Genomic DNA, 22,179 nt, shown 5'->3' with positions numbered 1-22,179 from the left:
TCATAGGAAATCATACACAAAGCATCATACATTTTGCTCATTCTTATATTATTTTTTACAGAGATAACATCTTTCCCAATCAATTGAAGCATTTCGCTAAGAGGGTGACTAAATATTTTCAGTCGGAGTAAAGCTCTTTGATATGCGTCAATGCCTTAAGCAACATCAAACCCAATTCCACTCTGATACATTGCACTGGACAAGATGGTGGGAGTCTCAATATGGTCCGCCAAAAGTAGCCTTCGACCTTGTCTAATCAAGTAAAATTTTCCATGGTGAGGGCATACATTTTATGTATACATATATACAAAACCAAGGGGCCTAAAGCGTTAATGCACGAAATGGGTCCACAACCTAGAAAAGAGAAGGAAGCAGGTAGTGCAAAGAGTCTTTAGGCAGTTCTGCAGTAATCACAATCCTAACTGAAAGGCAGTCCAGTCCCCAAGAAGAGGGGAGCCTATTGTTCAAATGTACTTGCAATGCTGGCGCACGCTGGAGTGCAGATTGGCGAAATCGGGTTCTCTTGTAGGGTCTGTAGCAGCTCAGGAAGATCGGTGAGGTGATGCAGAACAGGTTCCCACTATTCGTGGAGGGTCTCCCCATGAGGGCAGAACAGGTCCAAGGAGTTGGGAATAGTTTGCTAGCACAGGTTAGTAGTGGAAAGGAGAGGGGCCCTCAGGGGCCACTGGTGCGTAAAAATGAATGGATGTACTAGGGGCCACCGGTAAGGGTTGCAATTACTCACCGACCCCCGGTGCACTCCAGAACAAACTTCGGCAGTTGAGTCCACTTCGGTTACAGGTTCAAATGCGGCAATCTCGTGGCTCTCCAGCTTTCAGCAACGAAGTTACAGTGTTGAGTCCCAAATGGGGCAGTGGCGATTTCTCCGCTCCTGGTGGATGGATCAGGCCAGTTTCACTGTAGCAGGCTTCAGAGCACAGGGGTTCACAGCTGCAATGCACTTGCAAAGTTTATCACCATGGCTGGGTGACACGGTAACCACATGTACTCCGGTTCGGGGCTCTCTCTTTACTCCAGACCTGGGAATGCCAAGTGTATGAACTCTGGTGTGAGAGTGCCGTGAACAGAGAGCTTGGGATGTACTAAGTTTCGAGGGCCTCCTCAAAACGGCGACGATGACAGAGCAAAGGTTCTGCATAAGATGGTCAGCCCAGTGGTTGGCCCAAGGACACTTCCGAGAAGGCTTACTTGCAGGGTTTGGTGAAGGTGCTGAGAATAGTTAGTCCCACTATTCCAATAGGTCGAAGCATCTTCGCAGATCTTCTAGTTCGATGAGATGCAGAGGGGTCCAGCGGGACAAGAGTGGGCTCCGGGTGCCAAACCTTCCAGCGGGTCAGCAGCAGTTCCTCGACTCGGCTTTTTAGTTTCAGGATACTTGGATCCTATCCTTCGTTCAGTGAGAACTCCAGAGATCGACCTGGTATGGGTGTTTGGAGCCTTCTCTTACCCAAAATCTCCTTCGTGCCAAAACAAAAAAGGACCCAATGTGAGATCTGCTCACATACAGGCATACCATACGTGGACCAATCATGGACCACGGTGGTCCCATGCATTCACAGCACACTAGACTCTCTTGCACCCAGGATGTATATTGGAACCAGACAGTCCAGGCCACATCCTGAAAGCACACACACAAGGCATGCAGAAGCCTGCGAAAGTTTGGCGTTTCGCAGGAGAATGCATGCCCAAATAAGGATTGACCTGGGTCGGCTCGACCTGGGGAAGGTGTAGGGGCAAGATGGCCAAAGGACAGGACAAAGAACCTTGTGGCATGGCCATTTTGGAGCCAGGCCACCTATTTGTGCCGAATGCTGTAAACACAGTGTACCTGGCAGGAAAGGGTTAAAAATACATGAAAAGATAAGCTAGTACCAGCCCTGTCCAAGACACATCTGCGCTCCTAAAAAAAATCCATAGAGAGTATCTAGGGCCTTTGGAAATGACAGGAAGACCCAAGTGCACTATACTGGAAGGTGCATTGTGCATTTGCGACATGTTGCAGAAAAGGTGCAAAATTGACAAGGACTAAGGGAAACAAAGTCTCCCAGTACTGACTGTCTTTAAAGGCATGTCAGTTTCCCCATAATAAAGTGAGCATAAAGCCCAGGGGAGTGCAGCAGAAGGCTGGGATACTCTGGCAAAGTCAGACTATGGTGTATAACAGCAGCAAAAGGTTGGGGGTACACAACTGGAGGGAAAATTACACATGACATGGAAATGTTTCCTAACATTGATGAGATTTGCAGGGCGGCCACTTCAACCGACTCCAATAACACCTGATTCATCACAGGGCAGGTGCCTTTGGTACTGGGTATTGGTACCAGATGATTACTCCTAGTCCAACTCTTCCTCGTCCCAGTACCTTGTCCCGCCTCTCCCACCTGACATAGCTGAAGGGGTTGTGGCTTTGTTACATGTATTTGAGATCGGGTTGAGGGTGTGGCGATGATATCCCCAACGGAGGGGCTGGCCACAGGGTAAATAAGAAATAGAAAAGGGTTCCTGGGGGAGGTGGGACACCTCACATTCTGTACTGGACGAGGAAGAGTTGTACTAGGAGTAATGAAGAGAACTGGTAAGTAATTCCCACAGCAGTCCTGACCTTGATTGACAGCTGGGTCGCCTATACGCTAGAGAAGCTGGGCCTGGGGGAGGCGTCTTCATGTCTCGTGTGCACTTTTGGGACAGGGCGGGCGTTGCAAAGTATCAATGTAAGGAGGAGAAATGTGTTGCTTACCGTGGCCGCAGGCGAGCCCTGAGGTCGTCCTGCTGTGCTTCTTCCATTAGACCGCAGAGGTCCCGCCTCGCCTGCCATCCCACTGAGTCCAGTGAGGCCAGTTCAGGATTGTTGGGCCTCTCCCCACTACCCACAAGGACCTACTCTCAGTTCTCACATCCCCCTCGCCTTTTGAGTCCGGGCTCTAGTTCTCTGCAGATTACAGCTGCTACCATGGCTTAAGCAGGGCAGTTTCTAAACAATATTTCGCCCAGTGTGAAACATCAGAATACTCCCCTCCCCCCTCGTTGTTCCTCTACTGCTACCCCGCACTGCACTGTCTTTCCAAAATAATTTAAAAAATGCTATTTTATTGACTTGTACTTGAAATTAACAAGACAACGTATATAGCAATATTTTAAACAGGAATTCATTTTCTTCCTCATGCCAATGTTCATTGTCTAAATTAAGGGGGCTCTGCTAGATGTTGCTGCCATAAAAGCGTCTACTGCTGCTGCTTGGTCTATTTACGAACAATTTTGCACTCAATTGGAAGTGTAGCAAGAGCCAATAGCACTCTTCAGATGGTGAGCAAAGCGCTCCGAGGCTGTTCCAAGTGCAGCGGCGGAAGATTGGAAGATGGGTGTGAAATAAAGGGAAAGAGTTAGACGGCAGTAAAAAGAAGGCAGTTCCTGGCTATTCTACGTAAAGTTATGTTATAAAGAATGTCTTGGAACTACTTCAAAGCGCTTTATGGTATGGTAATGTTGGTATGGTAATGTTTATTTATATAGTGCCTATGCACAGGCAAGGGCTTCAAAGCGCTCAAGGAGGGAGGGAACACAGGGAAAAAACAACAGTCGCTCAGACGCCTTTGAATTTCTGAAACGATAACGGTCTGCACAGGCAGATTAAGTGTATATGATACATTTAACAGTTAAGATACAGCAAATAGACCTGATGGCGATTCTGCGTTTTTTTCAGGTGCACATTAAGGGGTGAAGACAAGGGAGAACAGACAGAACTATCTTTATGCAGGGCTGTATACAGATTGTGCAAGTGCGGGAAAGGCAAGGGAGGGGCAGGGGACAAAGTGCACCCAGTCGGTAGAGACTGGTGAAGTGCGGAGAGAGAAGCTCTCAAGGCTTTATTACAAGTGCAGTGCGGGAAGATAAGATAAGTGGGTAGGCTATGAGGTGAAGCAGGCCTCTTGCCATAATATGCGTTACCTAGACAAAGTATAAGAATGCTTGGCAAATGGTGTGAGTGCATGAGCTTTTAAAGGAAAAACCTAGTATATGGTAGAGTACCTGAGTTTTGGATGGCAATATATAGAAAATGGCCTGAGTACTTAGGCATGTAATGGCAACAGCCACCTAATGGGGTGAGTTCCTGGGCATATAACATTAACTTCTGGCAAATAGTTGCATGCCGGATGGGTAGCTCATGTGCCAAGGGCTGGTTTTGGGAATAGTACAATGCCATGCGACAAACTGCAACCCTGGTGCCACCGACTAGGCCCTTCTTCATTCTGAGGGCGATGAATCAAGTACCATCAGTGGGTAATATTAACATTGATTAATAAAGAGCTTAGAAGTGGTCCATCTACATGAAGCTCTATACAAATCACCAAAGTATAATGACATGATGCAAGCACAATGCCTACTTATTGAAATGCCTAGTAAATTGTGCTACTTGCTGCTCCTCACTATATTAAGTAAGGTTATGCTATAAAGAATGCCTTGGAACTATTTCAAAGCGCTATAGTGAAGACAAGATACGTAGGTAGGCTATGAGGTGAAGCCGTCCTGTTGCCATATAATCTGTGTACCTACACACAGCGTACGAATGCTTGCCAAATGGTGTGAGAGAATGAGCATTTAAAGGAAAAACCTGGGGTATGATAGAGTACCTGAGGGTTGGATGGCAATATCCAGATGATGGCTGAAGACAAAATCTGGCCGTGTGTGTGAATACCTGGCAATGATGCGAGCTCCTTGCTGTATCATGACAATACCTCAGGATGGGAGATCCACACAACAGGAATTATGGATTAATTAATTTAATCTCGGAATTGTGTTACAAATACCAAACGATTTGCTTATTCATAAGATAACAGACAACGGACATATTTTGAATTGACAAATTGACGATTAGTGGTACCACTGCGTACCACCCTCTTTAGTTTTTAGGGTATTAGCCTCACAAAGGTGCAAAATCTCTCAAAAACAATTTGGACATTTAGTTACAGACAAGAGTAAATGCTGCCCAGGACCACTGCTGGTCCGTGGGTTTTGTCAAACATAACACACAACAACAAGTGTGAACAGATAGATGTGCAATGATGTTGTGTCATAAATCGACACTGTAGTGTTTCGGCCAACTGTAGCGGTAGGTGGACGCTAGTTGCTGGCGTGGCCTTCTTAAGGATGGGGGTGAAGGGTAAACACTGTCCGTGGGATATCTGTTAGATAGAATGTTGACACGTGGTTAAGGTAGTGTGGGATCTCTAAATTATTTTAATTTCAAACACTTATTAGTGACTGATTTATGTCAACAGTTGCACTCAAGAGTGCAAATTTAAGAAGCTTACCGTCGGAAAGAGCAATATGGCAGTAAAGCTTCTGCCAGTAAGGTCAGTCTGCAGGTGCTGGTTGTAGATTATCCAGGGTGCAGGAACACCGTTGAGTGGCGTGTGTCTCTCAGCAGAGCTAAGGGAAAGGACAAGGTTTATGTTATAGTTGTTAAACTGCTGTTGTAGCTCACTATAGTAGTTTTCCCTCAGGTATGGGTAAGTTTTCTCTTCTGCGTAATTGTTGAGATCTTTTTTGAATTTGCACCATCAACCAAACAAGCTATTTAGCCATACCTAGCACAGAGTCTATATAGACACCTCATCCCCGCCAGCATTGTCAGGCACGATCCTCGCTCACATAACACAGCCTTTACTTGATCAATCAGCACGCAACATAAACCCTGTCCTTTCCCTTAGCTCTGCTGAGAGACACACCCTGCACCTGGATAATCTACCTCCAGCACCTGCAGAGTGACCTCAAGTCCACAGTAGCAGTGTACTCAATACACCGCTCAAACCAGTCTCCATGAATTTGTACAGTTGGAAACTGCCAGAAGCTTTACCACCATATTGCTCTTTTCGACGGTAAGCTTCTTAAATTTGCACTCTTGAGTGCAACTGTTGACATAAATCAGTCACTAATAAGTATTTGAAATTAAAATAATTTAGAGATCCCACACTACCTTAACCACGTGTCAACACTCTATCTAACAGATATCCCACGGACAGTGTTTACCCTTCACCCCCATCCTGAAGAAGGCCACGCCAGCAACTGGCATCCACCTACCGCTACAGTTGGCCGAAACACTACAGTGTCGATTTATGACACAACACCATTGCACATCTATCTGTTCACACTTGTTGTTGTGTGTTATGTTTGACAAAACCCACGGACCAGCAGTGGTCCTGGGCAGCATTTACTCTAGTCTGTAAATAAATGTCCAAATTGTTTTTTAAGAGATTTTGCACCTTTGTGAGGCTAATACGCTCAAAACTAAAGAGGGTGGTACGCAGTGGTACCCCTAACTGTCAATTAAAAATCTGTCCATTGTCTGTTATTTTATGAATAAGCAAATCTTTTTGTATTTGTACCACAATTCTGAGATTAAATTAATCAATCCATAATTCCTGTTGTGTGGATCTCCCATCCTGATTTTTGTCTTAATTACTATTTACCCTCCTGGGCATATCAGGGCATAGACAGGCGCCCTTTATTACTCATCTTCGTGACAATACCTGTCATCGGTTTTATATTAACATATCCTGGCAAAACCCACAAAATGATGGTAACTTGGACATGCAATTGTAAATGTACATGGGTGTGTGATCTCAATACCTACAGTGGCAAAAAAAGAAAACCTTTTCACTAAACACATGTCAAACCTGTTGGCTTTGTCATTAATTGTTGCTACAGTAATTGTTTTCTATTTTTTGCACATGCATTTTTCACAGTAAATAACATACACACACCACCACCAGACAAAGGAAGTAATCCCCTTAAGTGCAATGCCCTCGGCCTTCAACCCTTCCAAGTTTCCACCTCCTCGCCCACTTGTGTATGGGCGCGATATGAATAAAATATCATATCATATCATATCTTGCTAAAACATATAGGGCAGCAACAAACATGATGCATATGAATATGTTTTGTCAATACTCAAACTGTTTTTGTCTCCCAGTGAAGAACATATTTTGGCAAGGGTACCTCATGTCACCTAAGCACCTGTTTCCAGCCCTGGGCTTTCGTGTAAGAGATCGATGCATTCTGGGAGCTGTAGTCTTTTGTTTCAACTGGATTGACATAGCAGAAAACAATGAGTTTCAAAAGAAACCCTAGTGGTGTTCACATGACGTCGAATCATGCATTTTATTTCCATAAACATCGCACAAACAAGAACATGAGCCTAGTCACCTGCTAAAAGACCATACGTGAATGACACCCCCTCCTCTTGTTACGCCTTCCTTTGACTGTTTACTTTTGTCCCCCAAAAGCGGCTACTCCTGCAGGCTATCTCTGGCCCTTTTGAGGAAGCCAGCAAAACAAACAACCCTTTCAGACCACCATAAAAGCCGGACCACATATTCTGGCATGCCAGTACTACGCAGAAGGTAGCACGCTGTTTACGCAGGTTTACACTCATTTCAGAGATAGGAGTTTCCTTAAAAAACCTCTGATCAGAGTATTACGCAATTGGCTGCATCAACGTGGGTAAATAGATATAGGCAGGGCAGGCCGTTGTCCCCTGCCTCTGTCCGTGCCCCAGGTCCGTGTAGTGCTTAATTATGTTCATTGCGATGGGCTCCCTGCTCTCCCAGGAGAGGGATTAACAGGCTGCCTGCGCTGCCCTCAACTGTGCCCTGGGCTGTCGCCCAGTTTGCCCGCACCTAGAAACAGGCCTGGGCTTAAGGCAAAAATGATTGCACAAATGAATATTGAATATAATCAATTTTTTTTCAATTAATCTTGCAGCTCACAACAATTTTGGAAGTGAAAATAAACTAACCAGAAGCGGCGGGAAACAGAAATTGCAAACGTTATGCAGAATGGTAGACACAGAAACTAGGCCTAGCGCCACCTGCCGGAGAAAGTGTTCATTTGTTTTCATGAAGGTGCTATGGACAGTTACACCCAGGATGCAAACGCACTGCATGTTTCTCGCACACCAGCAGGCGCTTCTGTCACAGGGCACCCACCTCTGGACTGTCCTTATCTTATCAAGAATCCATTAGGAAATAATAAAGTACTTTTTTTAATGCATCTGTGGTCTGCAACCTGCAGCTTTCCAATTCTTTTCAACAAGTGGCTTGATGACGAACGACAGACTTTGCTGGATAGGGATGATGGGAGTTGTAGTCCAAAACATCTGGCAAGTGAAAGGTTGCAGACGCCTAAGCGATATCGACGGCTGCAATTTGCACTCTAGATGGCGTTGTCTTTATTTCCTGTTGATTTTTGCTCCCCCTGCACATTAATGCCCCCTGGCTCCCCTGCTCCTGTAGGAATATTGACAAATATTCTCCCTCCTGCACTTATCAGACCCTCCTTGTCTGCTGCCTTAAACCCAGCACTTGCCACTTGGCTATACTACCGCATTTGCTGATTTTATTATTTATTTATTTTATTATTATTCTCCTTTGCTCTGCACTTTCCACTTTCTCCCCCCCCCCCACCTTCCATGCACTTTTCCCCTCCCCCCCTATGCACTTGCACATTCTCAATGTCACTGGGCCTAGTAAGATCGTTGGTTTTGGTCTCCCCTGTTCCGCTCCCTTGCCTTGTCGCACTCTGAAACACCTGTGTCTGAGTGCAATATAAATAAAATATCATATCATATCAAATACGGAAGGATGGTCTCAGACTGCAAGCTTGTTAACCATGGGCTCATGGAACACTACGGGCTTCAGTCATCTCACAGCCCCCAGCTTCCAGAGTACATGATAAAATTCCCAAATAAAATACTCTGAAATATCTTCCTGAGGGCAAGCCTCAATCTACTTCCGACCAACGAAATCAAGGCAATCAGAGGAAAGTCCATGTCGAACAAATGTCGCTACTGTGAAACCACAGATCAGGCCGAAAACGTAAGACACCTGTTATTATCCTGCCTGGGCTTAACAAAAGCAAGAGACACCTATTTGGGACATCACTTTATTGCCCCTCGGATCTATATAGAGGAAGACTGGAGGACACGTTGGATGTGGACACGTTTTGTCTTTGGAGGATAGCTCAGGGGCAACGTGCTCACCTTGGAAGCAAAACGACACAGAGCAACACAGGGTCGATCCCTGATATCTGGTGAAAGAAGGTCACTAGTGATTTCTGTGGCACAATATTTCTTCAGTAATCAAGATCGTTTTGAAAGAGGAAATAGAGGATGGAATAAACAGTGCAGATCTTCCTCTTTAATGAACTTCTTTAATGGACCTGCAAATGAAATGATTTCTTAATACATGATGTTGTAAACATTGCAAATCAATTTAAACAATAAAAAACAAAATAATACAACATATTGAGATTGGAGGGATGAAATGCTGAGTGGACTGTGGATTAAACGTGCAACTTCAGCTCACGCACAGATATTGGCAATCAACACTTCCCTGATCTGCCTTGCCATATTCATGGCAGAGGAGTGGCACACTTGCTAGTCTGTTTACAGTTGATGGTTACCATGTACGAGTCTCAGTTAGTCTACATGGAGAGAGTAGGATCCTGGAAAAGTCAGGGTTTCCCCTTTGAAGTGGGGGTTCTTCAGCAGGGTCGGACAGGGACAGCAAATCTCGGGCACAGATAAAAAAGTGCCCCAGTATCACAAATCGATTTTCGTTATTTTTTTTCTGCAAACGTTGGAATATGCGCCTAGGGCCCCTTTCGGTAACTTTTATAGCACGTGGTGCCTTTTAATGCACGTTACATTGGTTACAACTACGCAGTACATTCACTCAGCAAAGCAGGGTCGGACTGGGGCATACACTTGTATCCTGCACCAAGGAAAAAGTGGCCCACAGTGACAAATGGCAATTCATTCCTTTTGTGACAGACTGTTTGAGTAGTACCCAAGGGGGAGGTTTTTGATACAATGTGAGGCAAATTGTGCATAATTTGTTTTTAAATGTTTTTATTTACTTGTATATAATCAAAAAACAAATGATTTTTACAAGAAGGAAAGAAAATCAAATTAAATCAAATCGAATTCAGTTTTCAAGTAAATGCATGGGCTCATCCGAGCAGTTTCAGTAAGTTCAAAGTTATTTGCTTGTTTGGGTGGTTTGTTCGTGCCCAAATAGTCTGCGTAGGACACACAGTCAAGGGACGCCATTCGGCGACGCATATATCTTGGTCCACCTGAGAGTCAGAAATCAAGCACACTTGAAAGTCCCCTCCAAGCGCATTGCTCAGATTTCGTCATTGGATTTGTGATACGGATATAGCTTCCCAGACGATTCGAAGTGCACTGAATGCTAGGTGGGAACTTTGGCGCTTATTTTTGCGAAGGCTGCTTCCAATACTTTGCATGCCGCTACTGCCCAACGTGCTTTTTCCCCAGAGATGAGTCGGCACCACCATGTGTCTTCTTCCACCAGGACGGAGTTTACCCATAGGGGGGCCAGAAAGGCTAAGCGTTCTGGGTTGAGAATGTGGCAGTTTAACAGCAGATGGTGAACTGTTTCTTTCAAGTCCTCGGATAGACACAGTCTGCATGTAGTGACGCTGGCCTGGCTTCTTATCCCCAGGATCTCTCTAGTGTGGAGCAGATCGAGTCGCGCTCTTAAGAAGGTACTTCGGAGCCTTCTGTCTGGAAATTTTGTACAGTAGGCCAAAGGAGATTTAAGCCTATTGTATGTTGGCGGCAGGTGTTTCAGGAATTTGATCACTGTTGTTTGTTCACCTGTGGTGATCCAATCTTGATTTTTCAATTTTTGGATCACTCTTTGTGGGTTGCAGATCAGATCCTCTTTGGTACATACCACCTCTTCCAGTTTGTTTTCTTGGCGGGTGATCCACTTCATAAGGTCCTCACGTTTTGTTTACGCCAGCTCTTTGCTGATGATGTTAAATATTGGCAGACCATCTTGCAGCAGAGTCTTTCTGAAGATAGCCAGCGAGGACAGACTGACCGTAGCACCCATCGACAATAGGCCTAACTCGCTTCTGACAGCCGCAATTGGGATTGAGTTCGGTAAACCCAGAATCGTCTTCCAAATATATCCCTCCAGTTTTGGCCAGAGTGGACCGGGCATGTTAATCGTGGCATCCATGCCATATGTTAGTGCAGGGACTACTTTGCCTTTATAGAAGTTGATTGCTGGGATCCATGAGAATTTGCCGAATTTACGGTCTATCATCTTCATTTGTGAGGTTAGATTTTTTGCTTTATCCCAGAGATGTAGTTGCATTTTTGTCTCCTGAGTAGTGGGGTGTCCAACGCTCCTCATGAGATGCAGCCGTCTTTTGGAGTGAGCTGATTGGCTGATTAGAAGCAGCAGCATGCAGAGAAACAAACCAGGAGTGGATGAACCTGAATTATGACAGCATCATACTTCTGTACAATGCTTGGAGTTTCTCCTTCAAACATTTTGATTTTTTACTTATTCGCTGTGAGAAAACAGTAGCTGTTCTCGGCTATTGTTCTTCTTTTGTTTTGGAGGGGGATGGGGCGACTGACATTTCCTGGTTTGCGCAAAGGTTGTGTGTGCAAGAAGCGTGTAAAGATCGGTGTGCTAGCTAGGCCCAGGGGGGGGCAGACCTCAGCATGCGAGCTGCAGTCCCCTGCAGCTAATACACATTCCAGGGAAATTGCATGCAGGGGGCAGTGGGACCCGAGAGGAGGCAACGCCCAGTCGCCCATGGCACATGTTGGGACTCGTGACGGCTCTGCATTTTCTGAGTCCTAGACAGGCGCACAGAGCTAGGAAGGGAAGCTTGCCAGCGCTGCACCGTTCAGTTTGCTGATTGCACAATAAATCAAGGTTCTAGGGGTTTTGGTGGAGATTATTTTGTCGGATTAAAACATTTTTATCTACAGGTGGCAGCAAATATATGTGGGGGGAGACCCCCGCAGCCCCACCCCTACGACTTCCCCCTATCTGAATTATCACGATTACCCCTTTCCCCCACACACACATATACATGTTTTCGGCCAAATTCGATAAAAAAAAATCGACGAATTCGAATTCGACGAAATCTCCTTTGTTGTAATCTTCCTGTCCCTAAACACACCATACCCATGTCCTTCCACACGCGTCGCTAGTGGTGCGGTGGCATGTCCATGCTTTTATCCTAGTATAGTAACGAACAAAGAAGCAATTGATCACACCCATGGTGAATTCATGCAGTCACATTAATACTGAGGAGACATATGGTGGCAAAAAAGACCTTAGGCTTAATTGCTTCCATGAGACAATAGTAGTGCAAACAGGCTCAGATAAAGCCAACCGTTTTGGCTTTTGTATAGTGAAAATGTGTCTGTGTTGCTAGGTAGCAACATTGTATAACTAGACAACCTCGCCATTTGCCAGGTATAGCCACAATGGGACCAAATGCTTGGATCATTTGGTCGGTATTGCTATCATAAACAAGGTTTTGCTAACGCATCACATTATTGGGTAGTGCCTTCACATTAGACAGGCAGGGCCGGCTGAACGTTTATCCGGGCTCGTGGGGCCCATTTTGATATGATGTTTGGGGGACGTCTGGCCTAAAGGTCAGCAAAATAGTCTGTGGTACCCGTGGGTTGCTTTAATAATAATGGATACAATGGAGTGCGGCGAGGATGTTAATTGCTGCTAATTATCACGGGCAGGCAGCCAGCAGAGAGCTAAAACACTAAATGCCCACTGAAAAGTTAGTAATTGCTCTTTGTCAGCAAAGGGCTAATGCAGGCAAAACTGGGGTAAAAGGGCAACGTTGGGAGAACGATTCGGGACGCTGGGCGCAAGCAAAGGCATCCTGTAACATGGCGCTGCAATGCACACATTTAATGTTATGAATTAATGAAATATGTAAGACTGCCAAAATGGGGCCAGCTTCTCGGCCCACGCCACCACTCTGAAGTTTGGGGCCTTTTTCACCTGAAAAGGTTGAAAGGCCTTGACGTTGTTCCCGGAGATAGGTAAAGACACAACTTATCACATACTGATACCATTTGCCAGGAGCGAGCAGCGGCACCACATCCCCATTCCTGCACCAGACTGATGGCGGGGATGTAGTGTGCCAGTAGAGCAGCCACCTATGGACCCTAAGAAATGCTGAGAATTTGAAAACACTTAAACATGAAAGGTGCTGTGAAGCCTACACCTCCTGAACCTGAGAGGTGCTGAGAAGAACCCTAAAGCCCTTGAACCTGAGAGGTACTGAGAACCCCAAAGCACTTGCACCTGAAAGGTCCTGAGAACCCCACAGCGCTTGAACCTTTGATGTGCTGACTCCCGGAAAGAACATGAACCTGAGAGGTACTGCAAACCCTGAGGACACTTAAACCCGAGAGCTGCTGACATCTTTAAAAACTTTTATTTTAAACTTCCACAGGTACAATATAAATTTCTATCGCAGTGCAATCACTCTTTCTACATGTTGTGTACACATTACAAAAGAACCAGCTACAGAGGGAGCGCTTATATAGTTACATCGTTTTCGGGGACCGTGCTTTCCGCTAAATATTGTGTATATCTACCCCAAATGTTTTTGTGGCATATTGCAGGGTGTATTAGACTTACATACAGTTCTTCGTTATCGTTCGCCCAGATCATATCTCTATCCCAATCACTCTTGGTGGGTGGATTCTTGTTCTTCCATTTTAATAGTATGGCCCACTTAGCCAATAATAGTCCAATGTTGAGCAACTTGCGCCATGTTGGATTCATCTTACCCGTGGCCCCAGCAAGCAGAGCCTAGGGGTCCAATCTATGGGTTGGTCTGCCATCGTGTCCATCACTCCACATATATCAGCTCAGTATCCCTTCAAATGTATACATAACAAAATCATATGGAAGGTGTTGGACTCCTCGCTTCCACATCGAGGGCATAGGCCGTCAGTTGCCGGGAAGATGCATTTCATTTTGGCCGGTGTGTAATGTATCCTGTGAATGATCTCATAATGTATTAACTTGTATCGCACATTGCAAGAGATCTGCCTTGTGAGATTACATATTTGAAGCCATTGGCTGTCAGTAATGAGGTTCCCCAGATCAACTCCCCAACCCTCTCTGGCCCCGGTGCTCGTGCTGCCAATATGCATTTATACAACGTAGAAGCCATGACCTTACCCGTGCTAACTGTGAACATATATCCCAACCCTGGGTGCATTACCGGTTCTGACGGAAATGACTTCCACAGCGTGGCTATGGCCGATCTCGCCCGATTGTAGTACATCTTTTATCGTGATGTATCGCCTACTATCTTTTGGATGGCCTCCTACGTAATAAAACTTTTATCAGGGAACAGATCTCCCAGCTGGTTGATACCCCCTTCCCCACAGTGAGCCGCTATTTCTACCTCCAATGTGGGAGGTATATGGGGGGCATTCAGGATTGGCATGTTTGGATGATATAATGTTTCCACACCCTGTGTCTCAGCGATCTTAGCCAGGCTGTGCATGTCACCAATGCAGGGTTGGTGGTATTGTAGCACCTGGGACGCGTTGCAGCGAATCCATGCAGTCGCTCAACCGATTTCAGAGGTGGGGTGGTGTACGGTATATACTTGGGGTGAAGGTAGTCGGTTGTCCATTGTGATGCATAGCTCGCATGTGCTGCCAGATAGTAAAGTTCAAAGTCGGGCGCAGCTAGCTAGACCTCCCTGTGGGTACTAATCAGTAAGCATGCGCCAGCTCAACCTTGACTGTCCGTTCCACACGAGTGAGGTACACGCGGCCCGTATCTTTGAGAAAAGTGCCCTACCCGGCCAGACCGGCACTGTGTAAAACAAGTAAAATAGTCTGGGCAACATTATCATTTTGATCTGGGCAATCTTGCCCATCACTGATATAGGGAGGGATTTCCAGTGCTCCATTTTAACGCACAGGGCGTCTGCCAGACCACTGTATTTCAAGATGCGTGAAAGCTGTGCCGTCCTTGCTACACACACCCCTAGATTTTTGATATGTACCGGGCTCCATTGGAGTGTGTGAAGATTTGCCAGTTGGGTTGTTGTTGCTGTCAGGGGGAATATCTCAGATTTCGCTGCATTCAATTTCAGGCCAGAATATTCCCCAAAATGTAAGACCGCCGCAAGGACGCTACTTATGTTGCGTTCTGGGTTCCTCACATATAGCAGTATGTCATCAGCATAAAGTGTGATAATCTCAACTCTCCCTTCCAACAGGAGTTCCAGTCTCCCATCTTTGGCCCTTAGTAGATCTGCTAGTGGCTCGATCACGAGCGCAAAGAGAAGGGGGCACAAGGGGCAACTCTGACGTGTGCCTCCCAGCAGCTCCAATACTTCAGAAAGGGAGCCATTAATACATATTCTTGCATGAGGACGCATATATAGTACCCTGATCCATTGTATAAAGTTGCTCCCAAAGCCATCATTTTGCAGGACTCTAAATAGAAAGGGCCAGTAAACCATATCAAAGGTTTTTTGCATGTCCAGTGCAACTGCAACTTGCAGTTCCTCCGGTACAGTCGCCAGCCCATTATGGCAGCGTCGTATATTCATTGCGGTGCATCTACCAGTCACAAAGCCTGCTTGGTGTGCGGGCACCATAAATGGCATGAGTAGGGTCAACCTGGATGCTAGTATTTTAGCGAAAATCTTTGCATCAGTGTTTATTAGCAAGAGTGGTCTGTAGGAGCCGCACTCTTCAGGAAGTTTCCCTTGTTTGAGCAGTAAAGTGATTATGGCCTCTCTTGTAGTATTCGGTAGTTCCCCTGCCACTAGGGCCTCTGACCAAACCGCGTGTAGCCTAGGCGCTAGGAGATTGACAAGCTCCTTGTAAAACCCAGCACCCAAGCCATCCGAGCCCGGGGCTTTGCCGTTGGGTAATGATTTTATAGCCTCAACTATTTCAGCCAGTGTGTTCGGGGCCTCAAGGGTGTCCCTAGAGGCTGCTGATAGGAGTGTTGTAGGTATTTGGGCCAAATATTGATCTATCTCCTGTTCGGAGGTCGCATTCTGTGGGGAGTACAAGCACTTGTAGAAGTCATAAAACATCTTTTCTATTTCCGTCTGATCAGTGGTCATCATCCCGTCTGGCGTGTTATACATGGTATGGCCGTGTTCCCGCGTTCCCCCCTTATTATTCACGCCAGGAGTTTACCTCAGCGCGCTTGCTCTCCATATCGCCTCGCATTTGCGGGTCTGTCGAAGTACGGGATCTCACGATCCGCTGCTTTCCGGAACTCTTCTACTTGTGTTCTAATTTCGAACCCCAATTGGGGAGAAGGATCATGCGCATATTCTTCCTGTTTGCATGCAATGTCCCTCTCATGTCGCTGGAGTTCCCTGCAAATGTCTTTCAGTACCCCAAAGTCCGTGGACAATACGGTGCCTCTTATGCAGACTTTGAAGGCTTGCCAGAGTATAGCTTGTCTTGACACCGAACCTTCGTTATGTACAAAATATTCCTCTATGTGTTGAGCTAAACTGATCCACGGGGGTCTGTGTATTTGCAACTCAGGGATCTGTATGAATATCTGTATTGGGGAATGATCAGAGTATGTCCTCTGTGTATCTGTATATCAGTGACCCAGCTGATAATGTCGTGAGATAATAACCACACGTCTATCCTCGAGTGCATGTCGTGCACTGACGAGTAAAATGTGTATGCCCGTTCAGAGCCTCGCAGTGTGCGCCAGGCGTCCCGGAGGTGGAGCTCAATCATATGGGTAAGTATCATTCGGGCAGCACTCATAATAGCCCTAGGTTGATCGGATGTGCGATCAAAGTGCGTGTCAAGAATGGTGTTGATGTCTCCGCCGCATATCAAATGTGCTGTAGGGTGTTTGGCCAGCTTATTAAATAATGCATTGTAAAAGCTGGGGTCATCTATGTTCGAGCCGTATATATTCAAGAGTAACACCTCCCTTTCCTTAAGTTTACCATGTACTAGAACATATCGGCCTTCATGATCGGATTCAGATCCCAGTAGTGTAAATGGAACAGATTTATGTATTAATATCATTACACCTCTAGACCGGCTTGAGTACGACGTATAATATCGTTGTAATCCCCAATTGGGAGCCAGTTTCTCGGCTTGCCAGTCCACTAAATGTGTTTCTTGGAGGAGTGCAATCTTGGGACCCAGCCTGCTTATGTAGGCCATCATCTTTCTTCTCTTTATCGGTGACCCAAAGCCTCGGACATTCCAGCTTAATAGCGAAATAACATCCTTATCCCCCCTAGCCATAGGCACGCAACTGTGTCATACTGTGTGCAACATATCCGCATAAAAGAGCTATCAACTCTCCCTTTTGTATCAGTACCTGTGGCTTTTGAACATTTAAACCCCCCGGTCCCTCCCCTGGTCTCTCCCCCACCCGCATAGTTTCCCGAACTGTAACTATGTCCCCTTTGCCACCCCACTCCTCTTTTATTCCTACTACCATGCGTCTGCAACTGGGGGTGTCTGCCGCGAGGCCCCGGGCCAAAATATCTTCTGCGCTTCCGGTTACCCCACAGTTCCCCATGTCTATAACACATTCTGAATCTTTGAAACACTGCAGTGTCCGTATCAGTGAATCAAACCCTCCTAAGAAAAACAAACAACTACATAATGCAATCAAACAATTGAAACAGTGTCATAACTTCAGTTTCTCTCGCCACAGTGTTCCCATATCCCTTAATAATCAGCAGATCATTGGCAAGTCCTAGCCGTCTGGGTCCGATGTCGTCTGCTGTGACGGGAGGTTTTGTTATTATGTTGCAGTCTGAGCCATGCAGGGTAGAGCATTGCATAGGGGATATTTCTTTCCCTGAGTAATTTTTTGACACCAGTAAAGGAGCGCCTTTCTTGCTGCACCGCCAGTGTGTAATCTGGGAATACACGAATAATATTGGCCTCCCAGCGTAGCTCCTGCTTGTCTCTGGCCGTTTTCAACACCAAGTCTCTGTCCCTATAGTTCATTATGCGATCTATGATGGGTCTGGGGTAGGCCCCAGGTCTAGGGCGGGGTGCCATTGTTCTGTGCGCCTGCTCGTCAATAAACATAGGTGACCAACCTGGATCTCCCAGCAGATCCTTTAAGAGTGTTTCCACGGCGATCTCCATGGGTCCTTTGATGGCTTCTTCCGGGACTCCGTTGATGCGTATATTATTACACATTGACCTGGCTTCCAAATCTTCACATTTCAATTTGACGGACCCAAGATCCTTCGCCATGTCGGTCATCGTGTTGCGTAGTGATTCCAGTGTATCCTCCGTGGTACTTATGCAGGCCACTGCCTCGGTTATACGGCCCGTAGCCTTCTCAAGCTGATTCTTAATAGTCAACACATTTGCCGTGATCCCATCAAGCTTGTCGTTAAGGGCTGAGAAGCCCTGTTGCATTGCTGTGAAAACTGCCTGTGGGTCCGTGGTCGATGCAGCCATGGCCAGTTCCTCTTGTAGCGATTGTGTAGTGGCCATGACCTCTATAGGTGCCTTCTTCGCCTGCGTGGTGAACTTGTCAATGGTCCCTTTTGCTGAGTGCTTCTGCAAGGGGGGGCTGCACCCAAGTGGTATGCTGATGTAATCAGTCTGATGGTGCCCACTACTTTTCTGTATAGTGTATATTTACTATACCCGTTGCACTCCTCCTGGCGATGTGCCCCCCGGTGGTCTGTTCGTTAGCCCCCCTAGCTGACCGTGTCGCGTGTCTGGTATTCGTCTCTGGGGTTAAGTTTGTCGTTTGTGTCTGCTTGCAAGCTCCTCATCTCAGTCTCAGGCCACCTTGTGAGTGCGTCCCCTCCTCAGGGATGATCCCGGGGAGTGGACTTGTGTGTGAACTACCCTATAGATGTAACTAAAGGCATCCATGTCGACCACACATTCCACACCACCCGTGTGTGTCCAAGGTTCACCCTCCTGTGGTCAATATGGAGCGCAGGCCCCGGTGGGTGTCTCCCCTGTACTGCAATGTTTCTTCCCGAACATTACCTCTTTCCTGGGGGCTGGGGACGGTGGCCTGTGTGTCTCTGCCACTCTCACACCTCCTTTTTAGTGCTCTGTGGTTTCCTCACTTAAGGAGCGGGGGGTTATGTGTGCCAGCCCGCTGGTGCCTTGATGTCCCACTCTGAAAATGTCATCTTCAATGCAAACAGGGTTCAGCGTGTTCTCCCTTCGTGATCTTCCTCACTCTCTGTCTGAAAACATGGAGGGCATTTGGCTGGGCTGTACGCAATGAGACAGAGAAAAAGTTTTCAATACCGCTTTCATGCGGCACCCCTTCTGAATCCGTATCTCTTCTCGGTGCGCTCCACTAGGAGGGTAGGCCGGCCGCGTGTTGAATTACCACGCGGTTCTCTTCGCACAAGAGTGGGTGCACTGGGCGAGTAGTCTATTGTCGTGTGGCGGGCAGCGAATATATACGGTGGGGGCCCTTGTGAGTCCTGATAGACGATACGGGTGTTGCATGTGCAGACGCCTTACCAGCTTGTTGGATGGCACATGGAGTCGATGCGGCAACTCAGCTCACAAGCAGGCGCTCAACGGTCCACCGGAGCGCCCGCAATCATTTCAAAGAGCAGGCACTAGGCGATCGGGCAGTGTCTGCTTGCAGTGGCCGCTGCAGGCTCCCTTTGTCCGACTGCTTCCTACTCGTTCAGCAGTAACGGTCCTCTACAGTGCCGCCTCGAGTACTGCAGCTTGCCTCGCCGGGGTGCATCAATCCCTCGACATTTCTCTGCCATGCCGTTACCGAATTGTACCAAACTTTCCCAACTTGTCCACCGGTGTTTCTCACACCTATTTATGCAGTCTGGAGGAAAACCAGAACGTATTTGTCATGTTATAGTGCTTACAGCCCGGGTCAACGCGGGAGCTCACTCGGAGAGGTGCATCTCTTCGTGTGCGCAACAGCGCCCCCATCCGGGAAGCATTTGAACCTGACAGCATTTTTTTATTGATTTAGCTGAAAATAATCAACTTTTCAATACGTTACAAATTAGGAAGTTGTAAATCAAGAAGTTATACAAAGTCAATTAAGATATAATAAAAGATTCAACTCATTCCATATCTAAAATGAGCAATACATATATATGTGAAAAACATACAAAGAATAAAAACCTTCATCATCATTGCACATATACTAAAAAAGATAAAATTACATAAAAGGAAATTAATCATCACACATGGCAATACAGCTCCTTCTTCACTGAAAGGAAACAAATATTACTAATCAAACATTTACAATCTATGTTATTCCTCTCATTAGGTATGTATTTCACCATTGTTATCAAAAAAGGAGAAAATGGAAAGATGAACCATGGCATATCCACACTCTGAACCAATTTGCTCGGATAAAGAATTGTTTATGAGACAAAAGCATACCCTCAGTTTTGGTTATTTCACTGGTTTCCGTCTACCACCATAGTTATCAGCAAAAAGCAAAACAAGATAATACAACATTGAATCCACTCGTCCAACACCACTATCATTTCCAAATTAATTATGAACTTGCTCTTTCCAATTCATTGCGACTATTTAAGTCTAGTGCTGTAAGAAAGTTAGCAGTGGAAATTCGAATACTAATAGGGGGTGGACAGAATCATGACCCACCTGGATTCAGCTCTCAGATAAGTGATATATTTAAATTGATTAGCAAAATACTTCTCTCTGACCTGGATCAGAGCCGGGCAGTTTACAATCACATGCTTAAGAGTTTCTTTAACTGCCTGGTCACGACAATAACGGCAAAAGTTTTCATTTGTCGAGATGATTTTCCGCTCGGCCAATAGATCTCGGGTTGGCCAAAGGTTCAGACGAAGTCGCAATATGGAACTCCTGATTAGGTGATGGCGATTTGCACAGATAGGATTCCATCACTTTGAGTTTTTTTCCCCCAAACTGGTTATTAGCATAATATTAATAGTTTAGGCACCTTCTTCTTGTCTCAATCCAGTCTGTCATATAGATTTTGCGTTTCGCTCTATCAGGGTCTGTAATTAAGATTTCAATAGAGACATCCGCCGTGGCTAGTATGCAAAAAATATTTTTGGTCCATGTTTGTACAAATGAATGTTGAGAAGAAAACATGTACATGGACAAAGTTCTAAGGACAACGTTCACATCAGTAGAAATCAAATATTTTCGAAACAGTGCACATAGGCGCCTCTGGTACAATGCATTAAGCGAGATGAGCCCCAGTTCATATCGCAGCCATGGTCCTGGACTACATTGTGGGAGTTGAATCACTTTCCTCCAAAATTTGGCCTCTAATTTGTTAAAACAGGCAATTGGAAATATTGGTCTGGTTTCCATCCCATATAACAGTGTTGGGATTACATTTTCGTTCCAATATGTTAGGGCCGGAATAAGGGAAAATGTTCCATATTTGTGGAGTAATGACTTGGTCTGCGATATGGCTGTGGTCAATCTACGCTCAATGGTCACCATATGCGTATCCATGTATGACATTCCAACAGTCATCAATGCCCAGGTACACATATCGAGGCACAACCTCGAGCTCAACCTTTTTGATGTTCCATTTCATCGTACTTCTAGTTGATTTGATTGGTGCATAAGCTACAATTTGAGGTTTTTTTTTAGATTGATTATTAGGCCGTTTTGCTCAATATATTGTGATAAGGCCGTTAACAGTTTCTGCAAGCCCATTGGGGTATTTGAAATAAGGACAAGATCGTCTGCATATCCTAGTGCTTTAATAGGGATGTCATTCAATTTCGGAGAATCCAAGCTGATGTTCTCGAATGCTTGCTTGATGTCATGTATGAAACAATTGAAGAGGGCTGAAGACAGGATACACCCCTGCTTCAGCCCTCTAGCAGTTGGAATGGAGGTTGAGAGCAATCCTGCTATTGTTCATCTGATCTGAATGGAGGTGCCTGAATGCAGGCCATATATGAAGTCACACAAGGTAGGCGGACAATCAGCCTTCAACAATTTAGACATTAGAATGAATCTGGAAACTGAGTCAAACGCAGAATGTAGGTCCACGAAAGATAAGTATATATGCTGTTTGGACAAGTAGGCCTGGGCCTTGATGGCGTTAATAATGAGCAGATTGACCACGGTCCCCATACCTGCCACAAAACCCGCTTGATTCGGATCGCCTGGGTCCATACATTCAAATCTATTAGTGCTAATCGTGCAAAGATCTTCCCAGGCGCATCAAGCAACGCAATGGGTCTGTAATTTGTTGGGGATGAGCGGTCACCTTTAAAAAAATTGGGACAATCAAGGAGGTACGCCAAGATGTTGGAAGAGTGCGC

Source organism: Ambystoma mexicanum, chromosome 10, assembly GCF_040938575.1.
Source record: "Ambystoma mexicanum isolate Mex_15411 chromosome 10, UKY_AmexF1_1, whole genome shotgun sequence".
Classification (NCBI taxonomy): Eukaryota; Metazoa; Chordata; class Amphibia; order Caudata; family Ambystomatidae; genus Ambystoma; species Ambystoma mexicanum.
This window is presented reverse-complemented; position numbering follows the sequence as displayed.